Raw genomic sequence first — 11,739 nt, 5'->3', positions numbered from 1 at the left:
AAATAAAATAAATCATTAAAAAAACCCTTAACCTAGTTCAGCAAGTAAGATGGATCTGAAGCACTAGTAGGTGCCTTCTCAATCAATAAACCTTTCGTTACTCCAAACTGACATTTTGAGTTTTGGCCTTTCAAAGCATCCATCCAGCACACAAATTTGAGTTAGGTAACACTCTCTTAATAGAGTATGAAAAATAATACTGTGATGCCCTTATTCTGTCCACTCTCCACTGTCTCTGTCTCTGTTTCTTTCATACCATCTACCTTCTCATCAAATCTTCCACACCTTCTCCCCTGTCCCCAATCCCAGCTGGTAAATGTCCTTTCTATTTTATTAAGAAAACAGAAACATTCATAAGAGAACTGCCAGTTAAAAGAACATTTATAAAGCTATCACCCATGTAATCATCACTCTGGACAAGAAATAGAATACTTTGATAACCCTACCCCCCCATTCCTCCTTCATCCCAGTCCCCTCCCCACAAATGATGACATTCCTTTCTCCAACCTAGAGGTAACCCTTATCCTGACTATTGTGATATCATTTATTTGATTTTCTTTCTAAGCTTATCTTCCACGTAAGCATCTCTAAACAACAAAGTTCTGTTTTACAGATGTTTGAACTTTGTATGCTTGTAATTGCCAATATGTATTGTTCTGTGACTATCTTCTTTCACTCCACATTAATTGTGAGATTCATCCATGTTGTTGCAAATAGCTGTAGTTGGTTCACTTATATTGTTGTACAGTATGCCATTTTATGAATGTACCACAATTTGTCTATTCTTACTGTCTGTTTCCAGTTTTTTATTGTTGCACAACAGTGCTACCATGGATATTCTTGTACATGTCTCCTAGTATACACAAGCACTTGAATTCTCTCTGATTGCAGAGCTGGTAGATTGACAGTTTCCTGGGGCCAGTGTGAATATGGATTTGTTTTGTATTCAGAAGGTGAAAAAGGGAATTTTCCATCTGGTATCTGGGATAGGAGTGGTAAGTGATAACAATGGTGGGGAAGAGAAGAGGTGAGGCTGCTTTGACCTTTCACTTCCCTCCACCCTAACCCAACTTTCATCCTTGCACAGGACAGGCTTGATATCTGAAGAGCCAACATCAGCCACCTTCTTAATGAATGGGAAGTACTATGCATGCTGGTTAAGAGTGAAATATTGGAAGTTAGAAACCTTGAGTATAATTCCCTCCTCGAACTCTTCCCCACTATGTGTGTGTGACTTTGAGTATGACTTAGTTAACCTAAATCTCAGTTTTCTCATCTGTAAAATGGGAATACCATTAATTATTTAAAGTGAGTTGTTGTGGGGTTAGATGAGTTGGGACCTGGCTGTGGTTAACATGCTATCTTTGTCTCTACCTTGAATTAAAGAAAATACACTGAATTCATCAAAAAGTATTTTGGAGATCTTTAACTTTTAAGAACATGTTTCTGATTACTTTGAAGAACAGAGATTGACAGAAAAGTAATTCTGTTTAGCTGATGTCAGCACTAGTAGAACAAATGATTCCTACTTTTGCCAGTGTTCATCTGTCTAGCTGTGTTAAAATGGGTGGACTTGCATATATGGGCCATAGCTTGTGGGAGTCAGATTAATGTTCAGTTGGTTAAATATGGACTCTTTGCAAAACCATTTCATTAATCAATTGCTACATAACAAACAATCCCAAAATGTAGTGACAAAGTAATCATTCATTTGCCCACTATGTTGAAGGTCAGAAATTCGGGTAGGGCTCAGAAGGCTGTCTATTCCACATAGTGTCAGCTGGGCAGCTCAACTGAGGCTGGAGGACCCAAAATGGCCCCACTCATATATCTGGGATCTTGGTTCTGATTCTTAGATGACATGTCTCTGTTCTCCATGTAGTTTCTCTTTCCAGTAGGGTAACTTCCCCCAATGGCAAAAACAGAAGCTACTAAGGCCTCTTCAGGCCTAGTCTCAGAAATTGTACATTACTTTGCCTGCATTCTATTTGTCAAAGCCAGTTACAGGGCCAGCCCAGATTTAAGGACATGGAAAATAGACTCTTGCTTGATGGGAGGAGCAGCAAAGTCATATTTAAAATGGGCCTGAAAGAATGGAGGGATTATCATGGGACGTCTTTGGAAACAATGTACCACAGATAAGATTGTGAGCCCAATTATCTTTGTTAGAGCTGGATATGGCTCTGTCTCCATTTACTAGTCCCAGGTAATAAGGAAGCAGAAATCATTAAGTTTGTTTTGGGTAAGGATGTGTGTGGAAGATGACGAAAGAGACTAAGAAGGCACCTCCCAGGAAGAAGAAAGAGAACAAGGGTGGGGAGGGCTGGAGGCTAAGTGAATAAGGATGGGGGAGTGATCAACAAATGCTGCTAAGGAATGGAGTAAAATGAGAGTGGTGTTTTTTTCTGGAAAGAACTATAAGAAACTGATTTTTAAAAGTAGTTATCCTCTCAGCAAGAGGTGCTGGTGGAGGGGGAAGGAAGTCTTCCACTTATGATAACCTACCTTCCTCTGTTTGACCTTTCTATCCTTGTATATGAATTACTTTTTTCTAATATGAATTATCTAATATGGGGTTATGGACTTTTTCTTTAAAATCTTATTTTAAAGGTCCCCTTATCACCAACTTTTTTCATCTTCCTACTAAAGTTAGACAATAAGAAAATCCAAGTGTAAGATTCTTCAGATCACTTAATGTTCCTTGTGTTCTTTGCTATTGTATTTTTCCCTTGGGTATCATGTATAAACTAAAATGAGACAGGCAGAAATCAAATCCAGTTTCATTAGCAGTGAGTTCTAGCTTAGGGGTGCTGTTCTATGAGAGAGCTCCGTGGAAAAGTCCCCTTTGGGCCTTTGACACTCTACTGTTCCTCCCCTTCTCCCCATGCCCATCAGTGGAAAGTCCCAGAGCAAGTCCTATTCCTGCACATGAAGCCCTTACCAGCCTGTAACTTCCCCTTCTTCCACCCGCAGTGCCTGACCTCCAAATGTCCCCCTCTTTGTCCTCTGCCTCACACTCAGCACTGCCTCAGTTAGATCCACCTGCCATGCTTGGAGTCTTCACCTAGCCATGCCTTGGCTCCATGCAAATGCCTCATCACCTATCCCAAAGAACTGCTGACTGGGCTGAGGCCTACTCCAGCCTGGGCCTGGCAGGACCAGCAGCCTCTGCTCACCCTTCCACTCAGATCAGCTAAGGTGACTAGCCATGATCGAGATACACAAACAAACATACACATTGATATATGCAAATACATACCACACATGTATATACACATGCATAGCACACGTATATACATACATACGCACATGCATGCACATGACAAATGCAAACACAGAAACAGGTGCACTTCATTGGGGGCCATCCTCAGGTCAGTACACATGCATTTCTACAAACACACATATATACACAAATACATGCAGAAATATATATACTGTGTTTCCCCCAAAATAACACCTAGCTGGACCATCAGCTCTAATGCATCTTTTGGAGCAAAACTTAATATGAGACCTGGTCTTATTTTACTATAATATAAGACCAGGTCTTTATAATATAATATAATATAATTAATATAATATAATATAATATAATATAATATAATATAATATAAATCGGGTCTTATATTAATTTTTGCTCCAAAAGATGCATTAGAGCTGATTTCCAGCTAGGTCTTATTTTCAGGGAAACACAGTATCTGTAGAGGAACCATTCTCAGGCCCACTGCAGGCAAAAGCCAGCCATAGAGACTATATGTGGGTTTGGCATTATTTAGACATGATGAAGGATTCCAGATTGATTTCTATAGCATCAGAGAGGTCAAGTGGTCATTTTAAAGGACATCTGGTCCATTTTGCCAACTCCCAGATAGTCCTACCACCCTTAGCTGCAGGAACATTTTCACATACAAGTGAATAATCTTCCCTGTTTCCATTTCTGGAAAGCTGACTTCGTCCCAGGTACCTTGCCAAGTGTTTTATATATATCACCTCATTTTATGATAAACACCATAAAACATAAACACCATGCTATGCTGCCTCCCTCCTTAACACAGCACAGGTGGCCTTCCCTCCTTTTGATTTCCAAAATACTTTCATATGCATTACTCTAAGTTGATTTTGAGTCTTGCAATAACACTGTGAGGTAGGAAAGCTTGGCATTGTCATTCTTAGTTTGCAGCTGAGACTCATAAATTAAGAAACTTTCTTAAGACTGTAACAACTAATAAATATACACCCGATCTTAATCTTTCATGTACGTACTCCAGTTCCAGTAATTTTGTATATTTATCTGTTTGTCCATTTATCATATATTTATGCTTCCTACTCATTCCCAGAGACTGTACCAGGAACTATGGGGGGGAAAAAAAAGCTAAACTAAATAAGATGCAGTCTTGACTTTGAAAAAGCTGGCATTCCCGAGGGGAAGAAAGACTAGTAGAGAGATATATCATAATATCACATGCTGGATGCTGGGATAGAGACTTGCACAAAATGGGTGGAATAACTGGTTGTGCTGAGGGAGACAGCATCAAAGAGAAGCCCCATATCATAAACAACTCAAAGGCCATGCTTTGTCCATGCAGCTGGAACATCTGCTTTATGTGTGCAATAGATGGTAGTAAGGCTGGTTGGTCTCTGAAAAATTATAAAGTCAGTTCACGTTCACCTACTTTTTCTTTTTTTAAGGTGTGAAAAGCAGTGATAGTTAATTGAAGTACAGTTTCTAAGCCAATGTAGCATTAGTTCATTAATTTCATAGGGACCGATAGGATTCTTGTTTGTCACAAATAGCTAAATCAACATAGGCAAAAATCTACATGATTGAATGTGTCCCCTGACATTGCTTATGTAGTTTCCTAGTCATTTTAGAGAGTAAATTACAGGTAAGAAAATTCTAGCCTAAACAAGATCAAATGTTATTTGCATGGCGGTCTTATGGTTTTTTTGTTTTGTTTTGTTTTTTACTTTTAATTATTAAGTGCCTTTATTGTTCTCTCTCTCTCTCTCTCTCTCTCTCTCTCTCTCTCTCTCTCTCTCTCTCTCTCTCTCTCTCAGATATTTTCAAACATACTGAAGAGTAGAGAGAAAAATATAATCCATACCCATCATCTAGTTTCAACATTTACCAACATTTTATTAATCTTATTTCATCTGTTTTTTCACACAAACACACTTTTTTTTTCTGAAGTATTTTAAAGCAAGTACAATCTTATTTTTGAGAAAGGTTTGAAGGTGTGTGAAATTAGATTGAGAAAATATGTCTTTCTAATCTTCATGTGATTTCAGCCGTAATTAAATTGCCAGCATGATTTTTGAAAAACTATTCAAAATCTCTTTTGTGAAATCTCTTTTATGGCATTAGCTCAGCTAGCAATGCTTAGTTCAACTGGACAAGGTGTCTTTTGGCCCTTCTCCCTTTGAAAGAGTTACGCCAGAACAAACATAATGGAAAAGTTTTTTGACCTAACACTTCAGATAAGAACAAAGCACAGTACAGAAATAGATACATAGGAGTTTGGGCTGAATATAAAGGATGTCATTGTTGTCGCTGTTCTGAGAGTTTCAGTATATATGAGTTTTAAGGCAACGTATTTGTCCTTTCTGTCATTGGAACTATGATTTCATTTATTTCCTTGTCCCTTATTTTCAGGAGAGTGGCCTCTTAGTTGATAGGATTAAGAAATCCTGGAATTCACTGTCATTAATACAAGATGAAAAGTTCTAAATATCTTACTGGAGTACAGAAGTTAGGCAACATCATCAGCATTAGAAATGGACAATGGTTTCAAATTCAGGTGGTTTTATTTCTAAAGGTACAAGCTTCGATGTTATTTAAAATAGCAAAACAATAGAAACAACAAATGTTGATTAAAAGGGGAATAATAAAGTAAATCAGAGTGCATCTATATAAATGGAATCTTATAAAAGCATGGTTGTTGGAAATTGCTTGTTTTATCACATTGCATGATAAAAACAATATATGAAATTACATGGCCAGGATGAGTGCAACTATGTAAAAAGTACATGGAAACAAAATTGGAAGTTAATAATGCCAAAAGGTTAACAGCAGTTGCCTCTGAGTGGTAGGAGATGTGAGTGATTCTTCTGTTTCTTTTTACACTTTTCTGTCTTTTTTTCAAATTTCCTACAGTGAGCATGTAATTACTTGTATAATCAGAAAAACATTTTTTCCTGAATAAAAGGGACAAACAAGTCTCAAAAGCTTGGTGCCTAGAAGCAGATCAGCAATCTGTTTTGAATGTTTCCAAGGCAGTGAACCAGGCAAAAGTAAGAAGGATGATTTCAGAGTCCCCAGGGGAGACTTGTATAGTTAGCTCCTAGGAAACCAGAAGTTTTAGCCACTCAAAACACATGTAAGTGTTTTTGGTGTGAATCAAAACCTTCCATTAGACATAATTGCAACAGCAGCTGTTACACAACCTGTATAAACTATTTTTGGTGTGAACTGAAATTTTAAAAACATAGAAACTGTGTTAACTATTTCATGGTCACATAGGTGTAAACCTCATCCACCCCCTGGCCAGGTTTGGCTGCCCTAATAGAGGGGAAATTCCTGATGCTATGGTGGAGCTTTCAGGGAAGGCTTAGCCAAGAATTAAGACAACTCTTCTGAATGTTTCTTTTTCTTCATCATCTTATTCCCTTAGGAGAAAAAAAGGCAATTTGAAAATGGCTTTAAAATTTACTGGATTTCTTAAAATGTCATAAGTGATTCATGCCCATTGTAATAAGAGTAACAAAAGTATATAAAGAAAGAAATAATCTCATTTCTTCTGGTTCCATTCACTTAGAAAAACCAATATTACTTTGATGTATCCTTACACACTTTTCTCTATGCTCATATAACATGTACAGATACACACCATACACACACACAAATAGAAACTTTCTCCTCCCCTTATATTCTTTACAAAAAAAATGGAATATTTTATACCCAAACAAATATGATCATAGAATTGCCTTGAGTGTTTGTTTTTTTTTGTTTGTTTTTTTTCCATTAGTTTCAGGTGCACAAGACAAAGCAAAACTTAGACGTTTATCATTTATATCCCGCACACTGTGTGAATCCCCCTCCCCCCATCCACTATCCCTCTGTACATTCCCCAAATTAATTTTCAAACCCCCATGACCATCTTGTGGTTACCGACTATTTTTCAAAACCTCTCACCTTCCCCTTATCCCCACCCCCCCGCCCCTCTAGCAACCCTCTGTTTTTCCTCCATGTTTCCAAAACTGTCTCTGATTAGTTCATTCACTTATTCTTTTCTTTAGATTCCGCATATAAGTGAGATCATATGGTATTTGTCTTTCTCTTTCTGACTTATTTCACTTAACATAATGTTCTCTAGGTCCATCCATGTTGTTGCAAATGGTAAGATTTCTTTCTTCTTTATGGCTGCGTAATACTCCATTGTATAAATGTACCACAGTTTCTTAATCCAGTCATCTACTGAGTGTTTGTTTTTAAAATACAGATTCCTTGACCCTACCCTAGGCTTATTGAATCTGAGCTTTCAAAGAAGTTTAGTGAGTCCTATAATCAGAAAAGCATATATTATGCTGCAGTTTGCTTTTATGTCTTAGCAATGTACCATGGTTATCTTTTCACATTAATGCCTATACATCAAAGTCACTATATTTTGGTAGGTGTAGGGAAAGATGAACAGATTCAATTACAAAAAAAAATTGTTTTGAAGAAGAAACCCAGCAAAGTTAAGGCAAAAGACAGACTAGGAGAAAATATCTGCAACACATATAGCAGAAGGTTAATATTCCTAATATACAAAGAGGTTTTACAAATGGAGAAATGAGAAAATAAAGAAGGTAAAGAAGTAAAAAAGGCGGGGGACACTGGTGTGGTAAGAAGCAGACTGTGGAGATGCCGTTAGTAAGCAGCATGTCAATTAATTAACCTTTGGATGATTACCTAGGGGAAGGAGAGGAAGGAAACAGGAGTGAGCAGAGGGAGAAGAAGAGCTGTGGTGCAGGCCCAAAGGTAGTCTCAACTATAGTGGCTCCTTTCAGTTATCCTTTATCACTTTCTTTCAGGGCCATCATGAGTGGGGCTATAGTGCAGCTGTCATTCATTTTCAGCTTATACCCAAGCACCATGGTAATCCATCCATAAAACAAGCTCAGGCTTTTTCCTTCTTTGTCAGCTGGTCAAAAGGGATGCTCCCATATACCGTAAGTGCAAGCGTGGGAGAGATGCTGGTGAAATAGTGGTGGATGACATGGGAGTCTAACCCACTCCCTCATATAGCTGCTTGTGTCTTCTGGTCTTACTTGTGCTGGATTTATCACTTCCCTATGAGAGTTTATTGTTATACCCATTTGACCTTAAGATTTGGAGGGTGTGACAGAACCCAGCTGATAATGAACAGTTGTGGCCACATGCTAACATGGTATCTTATGATAAGCTTGCTCCATTTCAACCAAGACCACATAACATGCTGGGAGTTATTTTAAAAGACCTATAATTCCCCTCTGAAAATGGCGGGGACTGGTTACAAAACTCCAGGGGTCTGCATTATATTTATCCTGTGGTATTGGCCATAAACTCCATATAACATCTTTTCCCACCATTGTTACCTTTAATACCATAGGGTACTCTGGTCATAAGTCCTAAGCAGCAGAGCTGCTTATACTGTAGTATAGACCTGCTACAGAGCACTCATTGCTTTGAGCTCAACTCATAGCTGTCAAGTCTTCACATCACCCAACATATGGGTCAGAGCAGCATTCCCAAGTGAGGAATATACTGCCTCCAGCACCAGAAGAGGCCTACCAGATATTGCACTTCCCTTCTTTGTGGTAAGAGGTACAAATTGCAATAATTTGTCCTTTACCTTGGATGGGATGCCTCAGTGTGTTCCTAACCAATGGACACCTAAGAAATGTATTTGTGTGCCAAGCCCATGAATCATAGGTTTATCTCTCATGTTGTGAGTGATGGTATATAACCAAGGCCACCAATGTGCAAGCCGCCTTTTGCTTATCCAGTCTGATTAGAATGATTTCTTTTATATAATGGATTAATGTGATGTTCTGTGGGGGTATCCAGATCTCTCCAGACTATTTATGTCAGAGGGTAAGAGAGCTAGTAAAGCCCTGTAACAAAATTACAAACATATATTGTTGTCTGTCCCATATGGATCTGAAGGTTTTCGGATCCTCTTTTCAGAATAGTATAGAAAAGAATACATTCACCAAATTATGGCAGCACATCATGACCTGAGGCTGTGTTAATCTGGTCTAGCAAATATACCACATCTTGCACAGTGACATAAGCTAGGACCACTACTTGGTTGAATTTACAATCATCTGTCATTTTCCAACATCTATCTGTTTTTTCCCCCAGGGCTCAGACTGGTGAATTACATATAGATATGACATGGTCTAACACCATTACATGCTCAGATCATTAAGAATAACACTAATTTCTACACTTCCCTGTCAAACACAGTATTATTTTCCCCACTATTCCATTATGGGAAAATGTCCTAACTTACAAAAAAGTTGAAAGCGTGATACAGTTAACACTCATATAGATACCAACAATATTCTTAGTATTACATTTTATTATATTTGTTTATCACATATTTACCCATTTTACTATCTGTATCTCACACAACCTAACATTTTCATGCATTTCAAAGCAGGAGCTTCCTTTGAAACAATTCAGCATGCATGTCATTAGAGATCAATGATTGTTTACAGTTATTATTTTAGGTAAATTTTTTACATAATGAAATGGACAAATCTTAAGAGTACCATTTAAAAACTTTGGCAAATGCATATAACCCGTGTATGAAACCATTTAAGTACCTCCACTTCCAAAATACATCTCCTTGATCACAGCTAAAGCTGGACCCCATGGCCAGCTGGCACCAAGAACACTCCCCAGGAGAGTCAGTTTTTGCTGGCTAATGGCATACTCCTGCCTGGTCTGGATTGTCTGCCATCCCACTGCCATAGGGCCCCCCTTCTCATCCCTCCAGGTCACTGGAGCTTCCTCTCTTCCCCCCTGAGATGTTCCGGGATTCTTGTCAAGTAGGAACCAGGAGGAGGTAGGAGGCCCACATTCATCACGGGGGGAAAATGAAAAGCACAGAGCACACATGTTCTGTTCTGACCTAGGCTCCACTCCCAGGAAGGTCCACTCACGCCCTTAATAAGACCCTAAAAAGAGAAAGAAGAAAGAGTTCACTAAAAAGCCAGTGATGGTTGATGTCATAGAAATGGCAGTGTGAAGTGAGCCTCCTAAAATCTCCCCTAGAATTTACAACAAATTGAACAACTATATTCCACAAAGGATTGCCTGCACAGCAGACAGGCAAGAGTAACAGACACGCAACTGAAATCATCTAAAGTTGGGCAAATTGGGCAAGCAGGGGAGGAGGAAAGCAGGAAGTGCAGAGACACGGGCCACGTGGGTGCAAATGCAGACCAGAGCTCAGAGTTCCCTGCATTCTTGAGCTACCGGAGCTGCAGGAGAGGGAAGCACTCGGATTGCTAGTGCTCCCCTTATGGCCCACAGTCCCTCCTGAGGGATCAGCATATAATACAGCTGAACCAAATGCTCACGGCAGAGACCTCGCAGCAAAGACTGGGGGAGTAAGAGTGGAAATGGCGGTTTAAGCCCTCACTGCCAAAAGAGGATGGAAGCCTTAGGTGCGAAGTCTAGCTGCTTCCACCCCACCATCCCAGAGCTTGTCCCAGCCCTACTCTCCTAGTGCTAAAAGCAGAAAGTTAGCAGTGTCAGATCAAAAGAATAGAAAATTTGCAGTTCGCAGAACTGCGAGGTGCAGCACGGACTTTCAGTCCAACTAGTTCCGGTGAAGGGCAGAGAGCCCTGTGTGCAGGACTGGCTGTGCTGGTGGTCGCCGCCATTGCTCATAGCCACCTCTCACAACCCAACCCACCCCTGTCCACACCTATCTGGGTGGTTCCCTGCAGGGGTAAAAAGAGCTGCTGAAACACACAGGCCACCTGCTCAGAGGAGAAGCCTATCTCCCAGGGAATCCCCCCATTGTGTGAGAAGTTGAAACGGTGCAGAGAAAATATAACACTACAGCATGAGAGGGAATTAAAGGCGGCAGTTGGAAGGAAAATAAAGCCTTCTACCAACACCTACTGGAAAGCAAAGACCTCTTTCTACCAACCTTTGGCAAAATCCACTCGTGTAGATGTCTAGGAAGAGAAATAATAATTCACTAACTGCCATGAATAACCAAGGTAACAAGGCAGCTAAAAAAGAAAATGAAAAGTCTCCAGAAAATGAACTTAAAGACATGGAAATATGTGACTCAAATGACAGAGAATTCAAGACAACAGTTTACCACAAGATGGCCACGGGGATTTGAAAATTAATTTGGGGAACGTACAGAGGGATAGTGGATGGGGGGAGGGGGCTTCACACAGTGTGAGGGATATAAATGATAAACGTCTAAGTTTTGCTTTGTCTTGTGCACCTGAAACTAATAAAAAAAAAGACAACAATTTGGAAAATACTCAACAAGATGCAAGAAAACACAGAGAGGCAGTTGAATGAACTCAGAAATACAATCAAAGAAAAAAATGAACATTGTACCGACAGATTGAAATTTTAAAAAAGAAATAAATAGAATTTCTAGAGATTAAGAACTCAATAGAAGAAATGAAGAATGGAATAGTCAGCTTAGGTAATAGAGTTGACCAGATGGAGAAAAGAATCAG

Source organism: Rhinolophus sinicus, chromosome X (assembly GCF_036562045.2).
Source record: "Rhinolophus sinicus isolate RSC01 chromosome X, ASM3656204v1, whole genome shotgun sequence".
In the NCBI taxonomy this organism is placed as follows: domain Eukaryota; kingdom Metazoa; phylum Chordata; class Mammalia; order Chiroptera; family Rhinolophidae; genus Rhinolophus; species Rhinolophus sinicus.
The sequence above is the reverse complement of the archived record's forward strand: the minus strand, read 5'-3'. Positions refer to the sequence as shown.